This window comes from Zalophus californianus, chromosome 16, assembly GCF_009762305.2.
Source record: "Zalophus californianus isolate mZalCal1 chromosome 16, mZalCal1.pri.v2, whole genome shotgun sequence".
In the NCBI taxonomy this organism is placed as follows: Eukaryota; Metazoa; Chordata; class Mammalia; order Carnivora; family Otariidae; genus Zalophus; species Zalophus californianus.
Window position 1 is genome coordinate 46,756,451 of NC_045610.1, and position 24,245 is coordinate 46,780,695.

At 45.1% G+C, this 24,245-nt stretch overlaps 1 long non-coding RNA gene across 1 annotated transcript in view; it reads left to right on the forward strand.

The window, feature by feature from the left end:
- LOC113907970 overlaps positions 1-17,025 on the forward strand; it is a 40,826-nt gene extending 23,801 nt beyond the window's left edge. Inside the window, exons 3-4 of the long non-coding RNA XR_003515329.1 lie at positions 14,280-14,551; positions 16,620-17,025. This is a non-coding gene — a long non-coding RNA (uncharacterized LOC113907970). The remainder of the gene's footprint in view (positions 1-14,279; positions 14,552-16,619) is intronic.
- Positions 17,026-24,245: the final 7,220 nt, after the last annotated feature.

Below are 24,245 nucleotides of genomic sequence, written 5' to 3' on the forward strand. Positions count from 1 at the left end.
ACAAATACAGGATCACGAGGGCAGAATTCGAGAGATAAGTGATACGATAAGACGAAACAACATTAGAATAATTGGGATCCCAGAAGAAGAAGAAAGAGAGAGGGGGGCAGAAGGTATACTGGAGCAAATAATAGCAGAGAACTTCCCTAATTTGGGGAAGGAAACAGGCATCAAAATCCAGGAGGCACAGAGAACCCCTCTCAAAATCCATAAAAATAGGTCAACACCCCGACATCTAATAGTAAAACTTACAAGTCTCAGAGACAAAGAGAAAATCCTGAAAGCAGCTCGGGAGAAGAGATATGTAACCTACAATGGTAGAAACATTAGATTGGCAACAGACCTATCCACAGAGACCTGGCAGGCCAGAAAGGACTGGCATGATATCTTCAGAGCACTAAACGGGAAAAATATGCAGCCAAGAATACTATATCCAGCTAGGCTGTCATTGAAAATAGAAGGAGAGATAAAAAGCTTCCAGGACAAACAAAAACTAAAGGAATTTGCAAACACGAAACCAGCCCTCCAAGAAATGTTGAAAGGGGTCCTCTAAGCAAAGAGAGAGCCTAAAAGTAGCATAGATCAGAAAGGAACAGAGACAATATACAGTCACAGTCACCTTACAGGCAATACAATGGCACTAAATTCATACCTTTCAATAGTTACCCTGAATGTAAATGGGCTAAATGCCCCAATCAAAAGACACAGGCTATCAGATTGGATTAAAAAACAAGACCCATCAATATGCTGTCTGCAAGAGACTCATTTTAGACCCAAAGACACCCCCAGATTGAAAGTGAGGGGGTGGGAAACCATTTACCATGCTAATGGACACCAAAAGAAAACTGGGTTGGCAATCCTTATATCAGACAAATTAGATTTTAAAACAAAGACTGTAATAAGAGATGAGGAAGGACACTATATCCTACTTAAAGGGTCTATCCAACAAGAAGATCTAACAATTGTAAATATCTATGCCCCTAACATGGGAGCAGCCAATTATATAAAGCAATTAATAACAAAAGCAAAGAAACACATTGACAACAATACATAATAGTGGGGGACTTTAACATCCCCCTGACTGAAATGGACAGATCATCTAAGCAAAAGATCAACAAGGAAATAAAGACTTTAAATGACACACTGGACCAAATGGACTTCACAGACATATTCAGAACATTCCATCCCAAAGCAACGGAATACACATTCTTCTCTAGTGCCCATGGAACATTCTCCAGAATTGATCACATCCAAGGTCACAAATCAGGTCTCAACCAGTACCAAAAGATTGGGATTATTCCCTGCATATTTTCAGACCACAATGCTTTGAAACTAGAACTCAATCACAAGAGGAAAGTCAGAAAGAACTCAAATACATGGAGGCTAACGAGCATCCTACTAAAAATGAATGTGTCAACCAGGAAATTAAAGAAGAATTAAAAAAAATTCATGGAAACCAATGAAAATGAAAACACACCTGTTCAAAATCTTGGGATGCAGCAAAGGCAGTCCTGAAAGGAAAGTATATAGCAATACAAGCCTTTCTCAAGAAACAAGAAAGGTCTCAAATACACAACCTAACCCTACACCTAAAGGAGCTGGAGAAAGAACAGCAAATAAAGCCTAAACCCAGCAGGAGAAGAGAAATAATAAAGATTAGAGCAGAAATCAATGAACTAGAAACCAAAAGAACAGTAGAACAGATCAACGAAACTAGGAGCTGGTTCTTTGAAAGAATTAACAAGATTGATAAACCCCTGGCTAGACTTAACAAAAAGAAAAGAGAAATGACCCAAATCAACAAAATCATGAATGAAAGAGGAGAGATCACAACCAACACCAAACACATACAAACAGTTATAAGAACATATTAGGAGCAACTCTATGCCAGCAAATTAGATAACCTGGAAGAAATGGATGCATTCCTAGAGATGTATCAACTACCCAAATTGAACCAGGAAGAAATAGGAAACCTGAACAGACCTATAATCACTAAGGAAATTGAAGCAGTCATCAAAAATCTCCCAACAAACAAAAGCTCAGGGCCAGATGGCTTCCCAGGGGGATTCTACCAAACATTTAAAGAAGAATTAATACCTATTCTCCTGAAACTGTTCCAAAAAATAGAAATGGAAGGAAAACTTCCAAATTCATTTTATGAGGCCACCATTACCTTGATCCCCAAACCAAAGACCCCATCAAAAAGAATTATAGACCAATATCCTTGATGAACATGGATGCAAAAATTCTCACCAAAATACTAGCCAATAGGATCCAGCAGTACATTAAAAGGATTATTCACCACGACCAAGTGGGATTTATCCCTGGGCTGCAAGGCTGGTTCAACATCCGCAAATCAATCAACGTGATACAATACATTAACAAAAGAAAGAACAAGAATCGTATGATCCTCTCAATAGATGCAGAAAAAGCATTTGACAAAGTACAGCATCCTTCCTTGATCAAAACTCTTCAGAGTATAGGGATAGAGGGTACATACCTCAATATCATAAAAGCCATCTATGAAAAGCCGACAGCGAATATCATTCTCAATGGGGAAAAGCTGAGAGCTTTCCCCCTAAGGTCGGGAACGCGGCAGGGATGTCCACTCTCACCACTGCTATTCAACATAGTATTAGAAGTCCTAGCCACAGCAATCAGACATCAAAAAGAAATTAAAGGCATCCAAATCGGCAAAGAGGAAGTCAAACTCTCACTCTTTGCAGATGATATGATACTTTATGTGGAAAACCCGAAGGACTCCACCCCAAAACTGCTAGAACTCACTCAGGAATTCAGTAAAGTGGCAGGATATAAAATCAATGCACAGAAATCAGTGGCATTCCTATACACAAACAACAAGACAGAAGAGAGACAAATCAAGGAGTCGATCCCATTTACAATTGCACCCAAAACCATAAGATACCTAGGAATAAATCTAACCAAAGAGGCAAAGGATCTCTACTCAGAAAACTGTAAAATACTCATGAAAGAAATTGAGGAAGACACAAAGAAATGGAAAAACATTCCATGCTCATGGATTGGAAGAACAAACATTGTGAAGATGTCAATGCTACCTAGAGCAATCTACACATTCAATGCAATCCCCATCAAAATACCACCCACTTTTTTCAAAGAAATGGAACAAATAATCCTAAAATTTGTATGGAACCAGAAGGAACCTGAATTACCAGAGGAATGTTGAAAAAGAAAAGCAAAGCTGGCGGCATCACAATTCCAGACTTCCAGCTCTATTACAAAGCTGTCATCATCAAGACAGTATGGTACTGGCACAAAAACAGACACATAGATCAATAGAACAGAATCGAGAGCCCAGAAATGGACCCTCAACTCTATGGTCAACTCATCTTTGACAAAGCAGGAAAGAACGTCCAGTGGAAAAAAGACAGTCTCTTCAACAAATGGTGTTGGGAAAATTGGACAGCCACATGCAGAAGAATGAAACTGGACCATTTCCTTACACCACACACAAAAATAGACTCCAAATGGTTGAAAGACCTAAACGTGAGACAAGAGTTCATCAAAACCTAAAGGAGAACACAGGCAACAACCTCTTCGACCTCAGCCGCAGCAACTTCTTCCTAGAAACATCGCCAAAGGCAAGGGAAGCAAGGGCAAAAATGAACTTTTGGGACTTCATCAAGATAAAAAACTTTTGCACAGCAAAAGAAACAGTCCACAAAACCAAAAGACAACCAACAGAATGGGGGAAAATATTTGCAAATGACATATCAGATAAAGGGCTAGTATCCAAAATCTATAAAGAACTTCTTAAACTCAACACCCAAAGAACAAATAATCCAATCACGAAATGGGCGGAAGACATGAACAGACATTTTTCTAAAGAAGACATCCAAATGGCCAACAGACACATGAAAAGGTGCTCAACATCGCTCGGCATCAAGGAAATCCAAATCAAAACCTCAAGGAGATACGACCTCACACCAGTCAGAATGGCTAAAATTAACAAGTCAGGAAACGACAGATGTTGGCGGGGATGTGGAGAAAGGGGAACCCTCCTACACTGTTGGTGGGAATGCAAGCTGGTGCAACCACTCTGGAAAACAGTATGGAGGTTCCTCAAACAGTTGAAAATAGAGCTACTGTACGATCTAGCAATTGCACTACTGGGTATTTACCCCAAAGATACAAATGTAGGGATCCGAAGGGGTACGTGCACCCCAATGTTTATAGCAGCAGTGTCCACAATAGCCAAACTGTGGAAAGAGCCAACATGTCCATCGACAGATGAATGGATAAAGAAGATGTATATATACACAATGGAATATTATGCAGCCATCAAAAGGAATGAGATTTTGCTGTTTGCCACAACGTGGATGGAACTGGAGGGTGTTATGCTGAGTGAAATAAGTCAATCAGCGAAAGACATGTATCATATGACCTCACTGATAGGAGGAATTCTTAATCTCAGGAAACAAACTGAGGGTTGCTGGAGTGGTGGCGGGGTGGGAGGGATGGGGTTGCTGGGTGATAGACATTGGGGAGGGTATGTGCTATGATGAGCACTGTGAATTGTGTAAGACCGTTGAATCACAGATCTGTACCTCTGAAACAAATAATGCAATATATGCTAAGAAAAAAAAAAAGAAGATAGCAGGAGGGGAAGAATGAAGGGAAGTATATCGGAGGGGAAGACGAACTATGAGAGACGATGGACTCTGAAAAACAAACTGAGGGTTCTAGAGGGGAGGGGGGTGGGGAATGGGTTAGCCTGGTGATGGGTATTAGATAGGGTATGTTCTGCATGGAGCACTGGGTGTTACGCACAAACAATCATGGAACACTACATCAAAAACTAATGATGTAATATATGGTGATTAAGATAACAATAAAAAAAGAAATTATATGTGTCCAGCACCAAAATAGGGCCAGCATAAACAGTCCACATATTTTTGAAGAATGAGCAGGTTAAGTTCAGCAAGGGAAGGAAGGTGGCCAAGAGAGGAAGGCCTTGTTCAGAGGAATGGCAGGTGGTTTACTGGGCCCGAGCTCTGAGGGCTGGCCTGGGGGAATGGGGGGCATGCCAAGGACAGCTTATGATGAGCACAGAATTCCAAGCTAGGGAGTTTGGTTTGCATTCTGAAGGCAAGGGGCATCTGTTGAAGCATTTTAAGTAGAAATGGTTACAAAATCAGATTTGTAATTTCGAAAGGTCATTGGCAACTGATTGAAGGGAGAAGGGTTAAAAGTGGAATTGGGAGGGTCAGTTCAAGTGTCGCAGTAACCCGGAAGGAGGATGAAGAAGGCCTGGACTAAAGTGCTTAGCTATGAAGGAGGCAGAATCATCAAGACCATAACACCCATTGGCTCTGAGAGTCAAGAAGAACGAAGTCCCGTTATCTTTGTCTTAAGCATTGTGAGTATGGTGGTGAGTGCAGGTAGACAGAGGAGTAGATGTGGAGGAAAGAAGAGTCAGTTTGGCATGTTGAGTTTAAGGTGTCTTTGGGACATCTAAGTGGTGATTTAGTAAGCCCCCGGGAATGTGAGGCCAGAGCTCAGAAGGAAGTCTGTGCACAAGTTAAACTCTTTTTTGTTTAGCGCAAGAGAGGATGGATGGCCAGAAAGACAATGATAATTTTGGGTTATGATCAAGCGTGATGGGGTATGGACTTGGTGGATTACTTGGTCTTCAGGTTCTAAATAAAAGGCTGATGAAAAGTGTCAGTATCAATAACAAGACTTAAAGGAGTAGGAGAGGTTTAAGGATGACACCAGGAGGTCATTTCTGTGAAAATAACCAAATAATTCTGGATGTCAGCACAAACTTCAACTGTTTTTACTTCCAAGGGGAGCCAGTAATATGACAACTGTTGAAACACGTGTGGCAAGTGGCAAACTTCACCTGAAGCTGATAACGACAGTATTGGTTCCAAATAGAGATGTAAACATATGGTTTGGAGAATCTCTGAGAAAGGCTATTAAATCAGACAAGAATCCTGAGTGAAATACTTAGCCCATGCTAAAAACTTTGGGTGTGGTTCACTGTTGCATCCCTGTGAGACTTAGGTAAAATGATCAGAGCAGCATTAAAGAAAAGTTAAGAATCCAGATTTTTGCTTCCACAACTAGCCCTAGAACTGATAGGGAAACCTAAGGTCGTTGCTGCGGGCTGATGCCTTCCCATGGAGTTTTTCAACCTGAGTCCCTAGGAGAGGGAATTCAAGTGTCTTCATTTTAGAGAGAGTGTAAGCAGGGGGAGGAACAGAAGGGGGAGGAACAGAAGGGGGAGGGAGACGGAGGAGGAAAGAATCTTAAGCAGACTCCCACTGAGCACAGAGCCTGAGGTGGGGCTCCATCTCACCACCCCGAGATCACCACCTGAGCCGAGTCAGAGTCCCATGTTTTGTTGTTTTGTTTTTTCCTTTCTTGACTATACCTTGGGCTTAACAAGCCACGGAAGGAATCTGCTTACCCCCCTGCCTAGCCCTGTTCATTCCACATGTTTCAAATGACCTCTGACCCTTGGTCTAGAAAAGTGATTTCCAGCACCCCACCTCCCTATTGAAAATAAATACATAATAGAACCTCCTCCAATCTTTTTGTTTATCAAAGGAAATCTTGCATGGAGACCAGTTTAACAAACTGATTTAAGATACAAAGAGTAGGGGCGCCTGGGTGGCTCAGTCGTTAAGGGTCTGCCTTCAATCGGGCCCCTGCCTCAGGCTCCCTGCTCAGCGGGAAGCCTGCTTCTCCCTCTCCCACTCCCCCTGCTTGTGTTCCCTCTCTTGCTATGCCTCTCTCTGTCGAATAAATAAAATCTTTAAAAAAAACTAAATAAAATACAAAGAGCAGCCATGTATGTACCAAAGTGGGGAGCCTGGTTCCCACCCACCAGACCAGCCATAGTTGGGAATTTGAAGTACATTTTCAAGCAGGGCATTGAGATGGAGATCAAGCGGGACAACCCCACAATAATCCCTACGGGGTCGCGGTGTATTGCCCATGGTGCCAAGGAGTGCCAGATAAATATATTTCTGATCTGCTGGGCTTAAAAGCTTATCCAGATGGGGTGGCCCTTGAGGAGAGAAAGGAGGCACAGACTCTGGCTCTTCTGTTTGGTTGAGTTGTAGAGTACGATGTGAGCAAAATGGATGCTTGAGGCCTGATTTCTTCTTCAGTGTGCGCGGCTCCAGGTTGCAGCTGGCCTTCTCTCCAGTGCGAGCGATTTCTGAGAGATGTAGAGGAGAGCCACATGCAAATCACCACTGGGGAAGAAAAAGACCCTGCAAAACACTGCATATGATTTGTCAGTTATGGGGGGAAAAAGATCCTTTTGAATACGTGTGTCTTCTGATGGCGCTTTCCTAAATCATTAGGAAATAATATCAAAGTCCTTAGTCCCAGTTCCATCTTAACCCTTGATTGACTGTCTAGAAATGAGTACACCATTATCCTTATGCTTCTTCATCATCTTCTTGGGACAAAGGAGGGGCCAACCAGGTGATCTCGAAGGTTTTAAAGTTGTCGTGGCTGATCCTGCAGGACACTTCCAGGACACTGTGAAGCCATGTCACATGGCCACTTTCTTGTCCAGCCTAGGGCAGGCTGGATCACCTGTCCAGCTCCTAGTGGTCAGGCTGTCTTGGGTAACCTGGATATTTCTACTTCCCTGGGCTTTGGTGCCCAGGTTACTGACCTAGTTCTTGTGCTTCTGCATCCAGTTTTGGATGAATTCTCTTATATACTTGACCAAGTTTCTCCAACCATCAGGGTTCAACTCTCTGAAGGCGACATTATGTAATGCTTCTCTCCCTCATGCTCCACTCTCTCTGTCCAGGGATTTTTATCACCTGCCTAGACTTCCTACACTTAGTTTCCTGCTACATCCTCTCCCCTGCCTCTTTCCTGCCACCTTGCTGCTGTCCCCAGGTAGATGTCCTTACTCCCTTGTAGGAGCATGAACTGTGGAGTCACTCGGAGAGGCCAAGCCTTGATTCTAGCCACAAGGGCGTCGCCCAATAATTTATTGGTACAACTCTTCTCTTCAAACCTGTATCACATTATTTTGAATATCTTCAGTGACTCTACTTTGGGGATTGACATTTTTCCAAATGGCCAGCCATTATTCGGGGTCATGCACAGTAATGAAGACTGTGATCAAACCCAATGCTATTGTGTCACTAAAGTACTAAGATTGATTTTCCGTGGCAATTTGTAATCTGGGCTCCAAAAGAAATTCCACTAGGACTGTAAGTGTGAGGGCAGGGGCTCCTTTTGTTCTGCTCACCACTTGATGCTTAGCTTGGAAAACTGTAGGTGCTTTATAAATACATTGAGTGAAAGAGTCGAAGTCCTCCTTCCAAGAATGTCTGGAGTGGAGGCTGCATCATTCGAACAGGAAGATGACCTCTCAAGGTGACGGCCACGAGAGGACCCCACTGGCTTCGCGCAGAAATCCTGATGTGCATGGTTCCTCTCCTTTATTCCTTTATGCTCATGTGGAAATATACTGCTGACAAGTTCCAAGTCCAGAGAGTTAGGAACAATTAAATCAGGAATGTAAACCTTAGGATCATCTCCATGTTGAAGCCATGTGTGCAGATGTTGTTCCCAAGTGAACCATGGCAGAGGCTGATGGTCAGTACCATGTGTCGAAGTCTTTCCATTATAAATCATTATTACCAGAAATTTTTAAAAAATGTTTTCAAGTACAGCTCAGGGCTTTAGATAGATTTGTTTTTCTCTTCGTGTGGTAGGCTCACATCTGGACATTCGTTAGATATATTTCATCTAAAAATAGCATTTATCCAATTTACTGTCACTTGAGAGAAATCTTTTTTTTTTTCCTTTGAGGCAGGCTCCACTTCTTATTCTCTGCAGTCTTTCCTGGCTCACTGCCATTTAATATTAAAGAAAAAAAAGGTATCAGGTCGTGTGTGTGTGTGTGTGTGTGTGTGTGTGTGTGTGTGTGTGTAAGTACAATGAAATAATTATTTTTATAGACTGCAAAAATATGACAACTGCATTTTCATTCTTTTCCTTCCTTTTTTCTTTAAAGCTGCGCTGATCTTTCTGGTTATGTTGGTAAGCCCTAAAGTCCGCATTGGTATGAACGCCATCAGACTTTCCTTAGTCATTATTTGGGGGCGATGGCACATGAACTTGGGGATTCTTATGTTTTCTTTCAGACTGTCTTCTTTTTTACTCTCCTCAGTCTGTGGTTTGGAGTTTTGAAAGGAAGGAGGAGAGAAATGAGAGTGGAGTCAAGAATAAGAGATGAAGCAGTGGGGTTAAGGCTCGTGGAGCCCTCCGGAGCAGTCTGCACACATTTAAGCCAGAAACCGGAATTAAATCTGACTAAAGAAAAATCAGTATGCTGCTGCTGCTTCTACAGGCACTGACATCAATAAGTCAGAGTTGGTTGTGGAAGGGACTGGTTTTAAGTAGGGGGCACTTGCTAGTCAACCCCAATTTTTTATTTGTCGAAGTCCTGGGTAGTTCTGGAAAGATTTATCTTTGGCTACAAGACTCAGACCTTTCTTGCTTTGTGCTACTTGTCCTGTCTCCCTAAAGAAAATTCTGGCTTTTGCCCTTTTTCTCTGAAGGCACATCCCTCTCCCCAACCCTCCACTTGCCAATTGGGATCATCATATTTTATCTTATATCTTATCTTATCTTATCTTATCTTATGAGAGTGAGTGGGGAGAGGGGCAGAGGGAGAGAATCTCAAGCAGACTCCATGCTGAGCAGGGAGCCTGACACAGGGCTCAATCCCACAACCCTGAGATCATGACCAGAACTGAAGTCATGAGTCGGACACTTAACTGACTGAACCACTCAGGTGCCCCAACTGGGATCATTATTGTTATCATTGTGTTGGGGATGGGTTTTTTTTCTTTTTATTCTTCCCACCTTCCAATCAGAGTTATTGGGTCTGACCTGTTATTGTTAAAATGCGTCCTCCCTTGTGTGTTAAAGTGGCTTCACTGGCCCTGAGTACAGCCTGTGCTTGGCATTCCTTTCCATGCTGTGGGGAAGGATTTACCTGACGTCATCCACATCCTCTGTCCTTCTCATTTGTGACCTCCCTTAGAGGTGTGTGCAATGTAAAATGGCGAGAGGTATTAGGGTTACAGCCTGACCTATTGAAATGAGCAACATTGGCTGAGCTGTATGGCCATTCAATCCAGGCCCTTGGTCTCTTCAGTACCATGTTTAAGTAGGTGTGCTAAGAGCCGACATGTCTATCCAGATGAGTTGAGACACATCTGCTCAGAGGATTCTCTTCTGATCCATCAACACAGGGGCCTTCCAGTTCCTAAACATATTCTGTCTGTACGAACACTTGCAACATCAACCCTGAGACTGGACCTATTGAACCATTTTCATTTTGTGAAGTATTTTTATAGATTTTTCTTTGGATATGTCTTGGCATAAATGAAACAACAGACTTAACGTTTTAAGAGGAATTCTCATTTGACTGCAGTTATTTGCAACCTTCATTTCTCAACTATAAAAATTTAACAGATATGTGAATATCATAGGTAGAATGAAATTAATTTTTACCACCCACAATAGTTCATTAGTGAAATAAAGAGTGTATTTAATGGATCTGTGCTTGGTGTGCCTAAAATTATTTCACCATAACAAAAGGTCTTGAAAGACTAAGAAAAAGTATGATGACAATTAAGTTGCCTATCTGAACAGCATTACTGTATGAAAGGAAAACAGTCTTAAAAATAGCTCATTGTAGAGTTGAAAGAGATGGAGAAATTCATACAGGAAGCACAAAGGTGTTGCAAATGGAATGAAAATCTTAAAAAAAAACAAACAACAAGGCACTTGTTCTTTGCTTGCAGAGTCCCCGATTTTCACGATCTTTCATGCTTCCATTTCACTTTTGTGGGGGTGTGACTTGCTTCGGGTAGACGCCTAAGCAAGCTCTATTTCTCTGCTCGAAAAGGCAACCCTTCATTCTTCCCGAATGTACAGGAAAGCTATGTATTCTTCACGTTTGAAACCTACTAATTAAGAATTTGACACTATCTATGAAAAAAGGCCAACAGGGAGACAGGAGGGAATATTTCACAGACTTTGCCCAGTCCTTTCGCAGCGCCCCCTCTAGAAATAACGTCGGCGGCTGAGGGGATTTTAGCAGCCTCTAGTGGAGACCCTCTTTTCTAAAGACCGTGGAGCCGGGAAAGGGTCAGTGATTTGCTCCAGGGCAGTCAGGGAGTGGCCAAAGAGGAGAATGCAGCCTGGTGCCTTCCCTCTCTGTAGCTCCTGGACACCCATGCTCACTTGTCTACTTGATAAAGGCTCTCAGGACTTTAGCACAAATACATTTTTATAGTTATTTGTCTTTATTAATGCACTGAATTGGAAGAAATAAAATTCCTTCAAAATGTCCTCTAATGCAGACTTTGCAGAGAGAACATTTCAATGCTGCATCCTTTGCGCTCCATCCTGAGCCCAGGTGAGTGTGGTTTGAAGATGCTTTCCTCTAGACACTGCTGCGAGCAGGTGGGTAAGCGGCAGGCTTTGGTTTCTTAGGTCAGAGAGTGGTGACCTTGCTCAGAATGAGGAGGTCTGGAATCCTCTTGGTGCCAGGAGGTCTTTTGTCTAAGTCTTCCTTCCCTCTGCTCCTCTTGACTCTCCAAGGCAAAAGCGAGGAATGAACCCCAAATTTCTTTCTCATTATCTGTTAACATTGTGCTAAAACGGGTGTTTTACTTTTCTGATTTTCCAGCTGCTTGTGTTTTTATTGTCTGGACTTAAGAAATTTTTTAAATGATAAATAGTTATACTGTGAAAGGTCAAGAGAAGGGTGGGTGTGAAATCCGGGTTCAGTGCGCATCCTGCTACGTCATTCCAATCGTACAGTGCTTATCTCTGTGCTTGGCATTTGGTGTGTGGAGGGAGGGATAAAAAAGCAACCAAAAAACAAACACAAACAGACCAGAGCGTCCCCAGTACTTAATTTTTAGGTTGAAGGAAACAAAACGAACAACAAACAACTAGAAATTAGAGGTGGGTTACTGATAACACAGTAACCGTGCAGTTGTCTCTGGGGAACTTTGTAATGTGGGTCCCATGTCGTCTCTTTTTTTCCTCATGAGGCAGCTCACCCAGATGTAAAGAAGGACTAACAGGGTTGGACCCAGGGTGAGGCAAGCGAATCACCTACCCTGGGTGTACAATTTAAGGGGGCTCCAAAAACTCAGTAATCAAGATTAATAGTTTACAAATCCAAATTAATGAATCCATGATGAGCAAGGTATCAACATTTTAAATAAAGAGAAGACCAGTATTAATGATTTTTCTTTCTTCTGTCGCCTCAGGCTCTAATGTAGCTCAGCATGGCATTTGAGTTAATATCCAGAGATAAAGCAGAATGAGTGTGTGAGTGTGTGTGTGTGTGTGTGTGTGTGTGTACACGTGTGCGTGTCTGAGAGAGACAGGCTCTCTCAAAGGACGGGCTGATGGAGATGTGTGAGTGAGTGAGAGACAGACAGATGAGTCATAAAGCTGGAGGAAATCTTAATCCCAGAAGGTTAGTCCAGTCAATTTTACAGGTGAGGAAACGGAGAAATGATTTACCTCAGACCAATCACATATATCTTGAAAAATACCAAAGCCCAGGTCTCTTGACCCCAATCCTGTGGATCCTTGACCAGGAGTGGCTTTCAAGGTAGGGACGGGAAACTGACCTCCCCCAAAAGGAGGCAAGCTCAATGTACTGGTTGAATCGGGGCATTTTAACGGGCCACAGACATAGCGCTAGAGCTTTTACTTTTTTTTTTAATTAATTTTTTTATTTATTTGAGAGAGAGAGAGAGAGAAAGAGAGAGAGCACAAGATGGGGTAGGGTCAGAGGGAGAAGCAGACTCCCCGCTGAGCAGGGAGCCCGATGCGGGACTCGATCCTGGGACTCCGGGATCATGACCTGAGCCGAAGGCAGTCGCTTAACCGACTGAGCCGCCCAGGCGCCCACTAGAGCTTTTAAAAATAGAGGTTCAGAGCACATGTGTAGGTTGTTTGGACTCTGTACCTGTAAGGGTTCCTGAAAAATAAAGCATGGCCTGGAGACCCAGCCACACCTCTTTTTATATTGGGGCAAATATTTCCTTGCTCTGTACCCCTCCCCTTGTTCTTTGGCTCTGGTCCCCGGTGACTCTCCTGTCTTGGCTTTTCCTCACGTCACAGTGGTTTGAGCTGAGATTTGGATTTTGTACTTTGGTTCTGATTCAGCCGGAGGAAGCCTTTTCTCTGGAGTTTAACAATAGGGTTTTGGCCAAGATACCAGCTGGAGTGAGTGTCCCTTTGCCTTCTGGGAGTCTAGGTTCCCTTGTGACCTTGCCGGAAGGAGTATAGGTGACAAGAGGAAGGAAGGTCTGGGTGTTGCAGGTCCCTGGTCCAGCTCCTAACAGTCCCATGTTTCTCAATCTACAAATAACTATCAACGTCCAACGTTGAGAAGAGCGTAGTCCAGGTATGCGGTGATGGTGAAAATCTCTGTTCCTCCTCGCTCCGTCCCCATCCGAATCTAGGGGGACAAAGCCTATCTTGTGTTCCGAACACAGCAAGAATTCTGAATAAGGCAAAGGACAGCTCCAGCCTGCAGTTCCAGGTCCAGCTCTTTGTCCCCCACAGGTTTTGGCGACGCTGTAGGTCCCATGGATGCTGGAGAGCTGGTCTGAGAGGATCCACTCTCGTTAAGTTGATCAACCTGTATCAGGCTGCTCGGGACTCTGTGGTTTTAGCCCTGAACCCAGGAAACTGGGACAACTGGCCAGGAGCCAGTAGACACAGAGTGATCTGTAGTTATCATGGAGGTGGAGCATTTGACTTTTTCTTAGTTATAGGAGGAAAGCCCCAGTTTGTGGAGTAAAGGGGCAGATGAACTCGCTTTTCAAGTTTGGGGAGAGGAGCTCTGGTAAAACCTGTCCTTCAGCCTCTGATAAGAATCAGATGCTTTTGGCCAGGGTCTGTGCTGAAGGCTGCCCTTCCAAAGCAGTAAGAGTCTACTGTATACTACTACCCACACGGTGCTTAGGCCTCAGCCAGGGGTGTTTGGTGAGGATCCTTGGGTAATAGGCGAGCACTGATGCTGGCAGCAAGCAGACTAGAAAGTCCTAGGAGTCTGATTCCTTCCACCGTTAGAATCAGGGCAGAGGGAATGAAGGCAGGAACTCCTGTACCGACGCTCCAGGGACAGGGTTTCCAGGATCATCCTTTGCAGTTGGCTTTATAAGACACCCGCGTCTTCAGAGTCACTAACCCAAACTTGTCCTCAGTACTCAGGCTCTCTCCAAGACGGGCTGATGGAGATGTGTGAGTGAGTCAACACACGCATGGCATGGAGCAGTCGCTCACCTGGATTTTGAGAGGCAGCCATGGACAGGAAGGCAAGAGAGAGAGCATGGGGGTTGGCAAACCCTTCAGAGTGCTCTCCTCCACTCTGGTGGGTGCACACCCATACTCCGGTCTGAGCAAAGCATGAAGAACTCTCAGGAGAGAAATCAGAAATGTGAAGTCCTGAATGAAGATGGAAACGAGAGCCCTGAAAGTGAGTAGCAAAAGGGATCCAGTTACCCCGCAGCTCAGACAAATGTTCCCAGTGCTCGGGGTCTCCCCGAGAGAGCTGCCCTGCACCAGTGGATTCAGGCTATCTTAAAGGCCCCTCCGAGCCTCCAGTCATCATACTGGAATGACCAAATGCTGTAGAGGTTCCAGAGAGACCATGTGCACTGGAAAATCTGCCAAGACTGGTTATGGAATGAGTAGGATGAAGAGGGGTAGGCTTTAGACAGAGACTTGGGGGGAGGTATGAGGGATCGAGGGGTGGTCAAAGGCTCCAGTCTCGGAGCTGGGTGGGGGGTGTTAAAGAAGAGCCTGCATTGCAGTTGATAATGATCTTTATTGTCTTATTGTTACTGGTACAGACCTCTAATCATGTCTAATTCTCCTTCCACATAGCCTCTCCACTTTCAAATTACAAGATCCTTAAAGACAGGGCTATGCCTTGCTCATCTCTGTACCCATATCAAGGTTTCCCACAGTGCCTTTAACATCATAGATAGCCAGAAAGCATTTCTGATAAAAATGGAAGCGTTATTTAAGCACGGGTTTATTGAAGTTTCGGGACATATATTTTGGGACAAAGAGTGGCCACCATCTATGTGGAAATAAACCTAGTGAAGCAAACTGAAGTCCCTGTCAGTTGCAGTAAACCTCAAACGACAAGTATGGATCATTTCTAGCATACATGAAAACCAAGTTATTCAAGCTTTAACACTAAAGTATAAAAAAGTACATGCGGGGCACCTGGCTGGTTCAGTTGGAAGAGCATTTGACTCTTGATCTCAGGGTCATGAGTTCAATCCCCACGTTGGGTGTAGAGATTACTTAAAAACTTAAAAAAAAAAAAAAGGACATGGACTTCATCAAACTCGGGGCAGCCCGTCTTCAGCACCAGCGCGCGGCTGACTGCTGGCGGAAGCATGTGTTGAGAACGTTCCTTCATCTCTCGGTTTATGCAATCTTTTTCTCCTCGGTCCCTGTACTTCTTTCCCCACCTTCGTTTCCTTGTTGCCTTCCTACCTTGAAGAGACTAACTGCCGGCAGTCCTGCTCCCTTGTAGGGGCACCTGCCTGCCCTTCGTCTGCCACCTCACCCTCCTGCAAAAACCACTGCTTGCTCCCACTCTTCCCGAGGCCTGATCGCTCAGCTCTCCTTGGGGTCCATGAGCTCTTACACCCGTCGCCCTCTTACAGGAGGCCTAAGTAGATTTCTGTTCTTGCAACCAAGAGCGCCTCAAGCCCCTTCCTCCCTTGTAGGCAGACTTCCACTCAACCGTGCAGAACTGCTCAGCTCCTGTGGGGTCACCCAGGATGTAGAAGGGAGGATACCACCCAACCTGGATGCTAGGAAGGGTCAGAGTATTTGGAAAGGGGTAGACCATTGAATTTTCTTTTCACTGAAATGTTTTAGATCTTGGGGACAAAGCTCTTGGGCTACATTTAAGCACCTCGCTAAGATCATCAAATGAATCTTATTGTGCAAAACAAGGAGGATTCACGTTGCTATTGCCACTAAGCCCTGTCTATGTGGCAGGCTTAGCTGCATAGAGGTGGTCAGGGATTTCGGGTTTTTTTTTTTTTTAAGAATGACAAATGTTTAAAATTGGGAAATAAAGTGGACTTTATCTCTGTAAAAGGAATGGCTATAGAACAGCAAAACCTTTTTTGATCTCCAGAAGGGAAATGTGGCAAGAGAATAGAAGCTTTATAGGGAATTACTGGTATTATCAAAGGCTTTTCAAAATAGACTTGAAATGAATAGTTGTGTGCTGGTTTTATTACTGCTTTGCGAGTTTACATTTTGTTTTTGTATGGTATTCACCGCCCCCCTCCCCCCGCGCCCCGCAATGAGATGGTTGCTAGGGCATGAGAGCAAATAACCTTTATTGTGTTAAATTTGGGACTGAATACAATTATCTTATAATTTGGGTTCATAGTGCCATTTTTGACAAGTTATATTATGAGCTTTTTGAGGAAAATTGAGCCCACATGCCATAAGCGGCTTCCTATTCAGTTGCCCTCCGAGTTATGGTGTCTCTGCTCTCCCCTCCCCAGTTCCTCGGCACTGGGGCAGCCTCAGGACCAGATGCTGCTGGAGGCAAACCAGATGAGCCGGTGCAGGCCCCGCCAAGCTCCAGCACTGTGGCTTCTCAAAAGACCCTTGTCCCCAGTCAGCATGTTTTTCTGGATGACTCCATGGACATGAGTCTCAAGGGTGCTGCACTTGGTTACCACTTCAAGCATGCTGCATTTTTCCGGAGGAAAGTCGTGAGTAAACAAATTTTTCAAATCAAGGCAATGTTCCTAGGAACCTCCAGGACCATTTCAGAGAGGCTTCATCTCTATTTCTGACTGGTCTGTAGTTGGCAGCACTTCTGACCATAGCATTTCTGTAAAGGTAGGTAATGAGCCGTAAAGAAACTCTTCCATGCACCATGGGAAGCACACACTTAAGGAAATCCTTCTTCTGAAAAAAAAAAAAAAAAAAAAAAACACCAATCATTTTTCTCTGTTCCTTCCTATGGCCCTAGCAGAAGTTGGGGTTCCCCTAGCAGCAGGCCTTGAGCTAAGGGTTTACATGCAAATGGCTTACTAGGGAGGTAATGCCAGGAAACACAGGCAGGGGGGTGGGAAGTAATACAGGGAAGGGAAGTCCATGCAAGCAAGGACGTGGAGGGCACCGTGGTGGGCACGTGGTGCTCAATCCTACTGGGAACCTCTGGGAGGCAGTGGAGAAGGCACACCTCGGCTTTATACCGCCTGAAGGTGCAGGAGCCCGGGCTTTTTATCCATGGGCTCCCATGGTCATTAGGTGGGGGCAGCATTCAGGGAAAGAGGTGTTAATTTCCCAGCCCTTCTACCTTCTACAGGGGCAGGGGCTCCTGAAATCCAGGAAAACTCTGGGATAATAAGTGCCGGCAGCTGGAAGCCAAGCCAAATGTAAATGGTTGAAATGTAAACAGCTCTGGGCAGGACACCAACACATCTGCTATGCTTAGTGTCTCAGAGCACATGTGAGGAGGTGGGGGCTCTCCGTGGCCCCTGAGCGTCCCTAAAATGACTATTTCTTACTGGTGTGTCTTCTACATGAATTATCTGCCAATTAAAAAAAAATTGGGGGGTGCCGGCTGACTCAGTCAGTAGAGCATGGGACTCTTGATGTTGGGGTCGTGAGTTCAAGCCCCATGATGGGTGTAGGTCTTTTTGTTTTTGTTTTAAAGGTTTTTAGAGGTTCATTATTAGGAAAGTAAAGTATACCCCTCAAAATATCTTCTTTATGAAGAAATACTAAGAAATGTAACCAGTGGCCACAACCCATGATTAATCTCAACCCTTTTCAAAATGCTCCCATCCATCCTTTTCAGTGGGTGGAAGATATAGAAGCGAATATATACAGCCTTTATTCTCAAGATGATCTTTGATCCACCCTCAGTGGATTTCCAGGAATAGCATATGCTTACCTCTTAGATGGCTTTCAAAAGTGCTCACCTATCCCTGGGTACCTTGTGGACCCTGGCGTGGGAGGCAGACCAGCTCTAACTTGCCCAGAAGGGTAGGGGCCAAACAGAGGTATGTGATATTGTCCTTTATTTAGGTACCAGCTCCGAACAACAACTGAAAAGTGTGATTAAACCCAGGCATCCTAATTCCCATGACATTCTCTTGGCGACCCTGGAACCTCTGTTTATCCCTAATGTAAGCCTGGCAGGTGCCCCAGTTGGTGTCTTGTTGTTTGGAGAGTTGATGAGTCTAAGTTCCTCACATAGCATGAGAGAGAGAATTTGGTGAGGAGGAGAATTAAGCTCCTGGAGTCAGTACTGCACACAGATGCCACAAATGAGTGGAGCTGGGCTTCCCTGGAGAAGCATATTGATGGATTGGCATCTTGGCCAGACAATTCAGAACACTTCTCTATCAAGTCTGCCTAAGTGGCAGCCTGGATCTGTATCATATCCATTGACCATTTCCACTTGGACTCCTAATTCCAGTCCCTGGTATGTAATTTGTGAGATTTCAGAGCTAGAAAAAACTTTAAAGATCAGTTAGCCAACCTGTCTAACTGATAACCACACTGGAATGCAGTATCCTTAAGTAATTTGCCCAAAATTAAACAGCTAGTGAAGAGCTGGCCCGAAGGGGAAGAGCCTGTCTTCTCCCTCTTTGCTGTGAAGCTAATAAGGCAGAATTTCTCAGTAGATTCAGTAGAAGTAAATGCTTGGTTCCACAAATTTTCTTGAATTTTCTTCAAGACACAGTACAAGGCAGAGTGTGAGGTCTGAAGAACGAGACATGGTGTCCTCATGGTTCTTACTAATGCGGGTGTAGAGAAATAACTCTACAGTGTAGCAGAGGAGTTTTATTTTAATATGTGGGTCCCTATGATAAAGTGAGGTACTCACCTTGCACCCCATGTGTGATGAAGCTACTGTTACTGGCAAGGAATCCAGCCTCCCAAATCTGTGCTGGGACATGGGGCTCCAGGGGCCTGGGAGCAAGAGACAGGAGAGAAGATGCATGTATAGTTAAGGGACTAGACTCCCTACCCCCCAGCCCCCTTGACCAAGATGACTGAGGTCTGAGGTCAGCTGCCTGACAGGAGGATGCCCTGCCACCACCCACCTGCAGCTACTTCCTGCCTGTGCAGCCTTGGGCAGGTACTTGATCCTAAAATCAAATTTCCCCATTTCTAAAATCCTGTAAATAGCTTCTACAGTGGTGGCTGGCATGAAGACTAAGGGAGGTAATGCATGTCAAATTCTTAGTGCTCGATAAATATCATGGTCCATGTTCTTTTCCCCAGTTGCTACCTCTGCCCCACAATACCTCCCCGTTTCTCTACCTCTTCTGTACGGCTTCCCACCCTTCCCTCCGCCCCCTGCTCTCCTGCACCGTCTGCTCAAGCTCTTGGCTTTGAACTCTTTCCCTCCTCTTCCTACTCCCTGGTCTTTATTCCCTCTTACTCTTCCAGTTCATTCTCCGTCCTGCTTTCTTAGAAATTAGGTCCTTGATTTCACTTCCCTTCTCCCATCCCTTCTCTGTCCCCATTCGCTAGGTTCTCTTGCCCTTCTCGGATGCTCTCCTATTTGCCTCTCGTCTGCTCCCTTTAGCGACCCCTAGCTGCCCCTTTCTAGACACCCTTGCTCTGCCCTTACCCATGTTCCAGACCTAATTAGGAGCCCTGTCTCCACCCCCAGTCTCTCCCACTCACAGTGTGGATCCAGGAAGCACACTTGATTATTGTGGTAGGCAGCCTCTGCGATGGCCCCCAATGGTCCCCACCTCCTTGGACCCATGCTGTCATGGAACCCCCTCCCTTTCAGTATGGGCTGGACCTAGTAACTGGCTTCTCATGAATAGGATACAAGTGATGGGCTAACACTTCTGAGCTTAGGTTAAAAAAGACTGCTGCTTCCATCTTCGGTGCTCTTTAGCTCTGAGGAAGCCAGCTGCTCTGGCTGTAAACTGCCCTTATTGAGAGGCACAGGTACCAAGGAACTGAAGTCTCCAGCCAGTGAGGACCAGTGAGGTCTACCGACAACCATGTGCGTGGTCCACCCCATTCGAGCCTCAAGATAACTGCAGCCCATCTGCCATCTTGATGCAGTCTGTGAAGGATCCCCGAAATCTGAGGCACCCAGCTAAGAGGTTCTGGATTCCAACCTACAGAAACTGTAAGACAATAACTGTTTGTTGTTTTAAGCTGCTAAATTTTAGGGTAACTTGTTATGCAGCAATATTAAAAATGCGCAGTTGTCCTTCATAGATCACCCTTCAGCAAGGTTTGTCTTCTATGACCTTGAGCAAATCACTGCTGTTCTTTGGGCCTGTCTCCTCCTCTAAGAGACTTGGGGCTTAGTGTCCAGTGTCCCAAGCCTCTCATCCATGAGGAGGTGATCAATGATGTCACAACAGGCCTATGTGTTCTACTGTCGAGCATAGGAAGCCCAGTTAACCTGCACATCTTTGTCTTTCAAGCTCCACATCTTTATATGTGCCTCACATTTTGTACTCCTATTATCTGAAGTCTGTTTCTAATTTCTGACAGAATTGTAGTGGCCTATTGTGTGCTACGCTCTGCATGACATGCCAATTTCATTTTGGTGTCATGGCTATTGTCTTTTTCCCTGCTAATCTCTCTCGTTTTGCAAAATTCCAATAGAACGTGTGAACATAGAGAGTTGCCCTTGTGCCTGATCTTGGCGCTGTGTGGCCCCCAAAGAGGGGTGGATGATAGACAGACAGACAGCCTGTCTGCCACCCGAGGCATCTTTTCTTGCTTAAAAATTTGCTTTCCAGATTGCAGACTCCCTTCCAACTTGAGCAAAGACTGGAACATACTAAATAAAAGCAGAGCTGAAATTGGACAGAATGTCTCAGCCACTTAGATTCAGACCTCGCTTTCAAGGGGAAGCGTGGGGAAGAGGGAGTGGCTCGGATGGACGTGCCTGCATGGAGAACACAGGGCCAGAAGGTTTCCATACCTTTCTCCTACCAGTGGGGCCTTAAGCAGGGGCAACCTTTTTTCTGAGGCAGGGCCTGTAACCCAGGACCCATCACTTAGGTATGGTGTCCATGGCAACCAGGCAATGGTATGGGATCCCTTCTCACTGGGGAATTCCTTTTATGGCTCATTTCCGAAACCAGCATGGCCAGTACAGGAGTCTGCAGTTTCCCAGTTGCTTAGCAACCAGCTCCAATGCTCTAGTCACTAGGAAAAGCAGACAGGTTTTTTTTTTTGTTTGTTTGTCGTCAGAATCATGTTACATTCTCTCTACTTTGTCTCTTTAGAATAAAATAATTAGTGTGTGATAAGGATGCGGGAAAAGGGCAACCGCTCCCCGTTGTTAATGGCTCAACTGCTCCTGGAGGGCTGTTGGAGGCAGGGCAAGGGAGGAAAATGTTAGCATGCTTTTGGCTGGTAATTAAGCAGCGCGAGCCATCTGCACATTGAAAGCTCTACATTTTTCACGTCTCGTGGGGGCATCAAGTAAGTACAGGGCCAGCAATCTGCGCGGCATGCCCTCTTCCAAACCAGAGAAACCCAGCCCCACCCACAGGTGTCACTGGGCCACCTCTCCTGGGCTTACACTGAGGGGGAGGGTGGGGAGGGTGGCTGGGTTTTTGGTAGAAAGGTAAGGATACCATCTAGCTCCCTTGACTTAGGGTTGTTGTTTGCAATGAGGGGTGATCCCAGGCAACATTTGGTAAGGTCTGCAGACATTTGTGGTTGTCACAACTGCTGAGGGAAGGGGGAGGTTACTGCTAGGTAGTGGATGATACTGCGGGGCTGGTGGTCCAGGGACCAGGGATGTTGCTCCACATCCTCAATGCACAGGACAGCCCCCAGCAACAAAGAAGTATCCTGCCCACATATCAATATGCTGAGGTTGAAAAACTCTGAGTGAGAGCAATCAGAATATCCATCTGTCTTGTTAAAAACCAGCACTATAGCTGACTAGGAAAAACGCTGACAAGGTAAAGGGTGGGACCGATCACAATCAGTTCGGCAATTCCAGCCTGAATTGCTGTATGGCCCAGAACTCCACCCCTACCAGCAGTGGACTTAGCAAAGGTGTAGAACAGAGTCCTCAGTGGTTAGTGGTAATGGAGGTAAGCTCAGAGGTTATAAGCGAACAGAGATGGAATGGTCTCTCCTTCCGGGGAGGCAACTTTGGCGCCAGATTTAGTTTCACAGACTGCGTGTATTGCTTCTGCACCACGGGCTCCCAGGCATGTTACATAATCTGAGGCCCAGTCTCCTCCACGCCAAAATGGAAATTCAAATGGGTGTCGTGAGAATGACCTGTCAGAACGCTCAAAATGCCTGACCCCTATGAGGCCCTCCTGTTCCCCTTCTTGTCTCGGCCCCAGGACACTCAGTGTCCCCCTCTCTCCAGCGGGGCACCTTGAATCGTAGAGGTTTAGGAACAAATATGCTAGTCCTAGAATGACTGAGGTCATTTTTCTCCAGCAGGGAGCAAAGGGCAAAACCCCCATTTTTGGAATTTGGGGGGTAGACTTCGACGAAGTACAGGAAAGCATACACGTGAGAGAGGAGAGTCAGTACTGTCTTTAAGAATATGCCTGGGCTTCCAAGTCCCAGCTCCTCCAATTACTGGGTGTGTGACCATGAGCAGCTACTTAACCTGAGTGGTTTCTCTTCTATGAAACGGGGTAATTATCTCTTGCAGTATTATTAAAAGGATTAAAGATAAGGTATAGACTAGCACCTCGAGTAGGTAGGCCACTGAGCAGAGGACAATACTTTTATAAGATTGGCAGGTGTGGTCCAGCCATGGGTGCTGAGGGTGAGGCTAAGGGCTGTATTTAGGAAGACACACGTGGTGGCCTCCCTATTATCTACGACAATCAGATTTCCCTCAGGAACTTAGGATAACTCCAGTGGCCACAAGGTGATGTAAGCAGCTTTGAAGCCAATTCTATTTTCAGCCTGTGCTACCTCTTGGCGGGGGGTGGGGGGTGGGGGGGTGGTAATGAGTTCCATACATTTAGTAACATTGTCTTACTTCCTTGAGACTATCTCAGAATACTTCCTACTTCTAATAAGTGGGTTTGGGTTTATGTTCACCTTCTCCGTGCCTTTCAGAATTTTCTAGACTGGAGCATATTCCCCGCCCCCCCATCAGCCTCCACCCTGGCTTTATACGGAAGACCCTCCAGAGCCCTGATCGCTTAAAATACCTTGTGAACTCCTTTATTCCTTTCTTGAAATGCATCAACCAGAACTGCACATTCTTTTCAAAGGTAAAGTAATATCTTCTTTTTATTTTTGTTCATCATTCTTCCTAACAGTTTCCAAAAATTGGTAGGCCTTTTGGGGCCGGAGTCTTTGCTGCACACTGTTACTATCAATCCTAAGAACCCTTTTCTGGGGTCAGAACAGTTGGTTCATAGTGGCAGCATCTCATCATCTGCACTTTGTACTTGCCCTGACAGCCATGCTCTTATTCCCAGCCAAGTTTTGGCCACTCACCCAGCTTCATCTAATCTCACCACGGTTGGCTTTTTGTTGAATTACCTAATACAGCCTGGCAATCTCTAAACATTTAGAGATTTCACTCCTCCTTCTAAATTGTTGTGTGATCCCACCTGATTTTGCCCAGTTGACAGAAGCTTCTTGTCACTGCTGCGATTTTTTTTCCCCTCCACCTGGGATAATTAAATGATGTTAAATTTAGAGACTGCTTGTTCATCCCTCCCAAGCAGAATTATGGAATCTCACCTGGAAGCCACCGTAACTGGGAAAAGTGGCAGAAGGGTGTTTATTGGGCATGCATGAGCCCAGCCCCCCAGAATGTAGCACACAGGTGTCTTGTGGGAGCCAGGCACCCCAGAGCAGCAAGTGGCTAAAGATGGGAGCATCTCGAGGTTTACCAGAAGGACCAGAAGCACTCAAAGTATGTAGAGGTCAGGGCAGCAGTAAAGAAAGCCTACAGGCAGGCTGGGGAGGGGTCAAGGGGCATCAGGCAGCCGAGGAAAGGGCAGGCAGCATGTCTGGGATGCAGGATGACAGATGGGAGATTCAAAACAGGGCACCATTAGAGCCCTGAAACAAGGCAAAATTTTATCAGGGCAGGAACAACAGAGCTCCAGGAATAAGAGCAATGGGGCCTGGCTAAAGTGGGGGGCAAAAGGGCAGCAGCTGAAGGCAGATTTTTG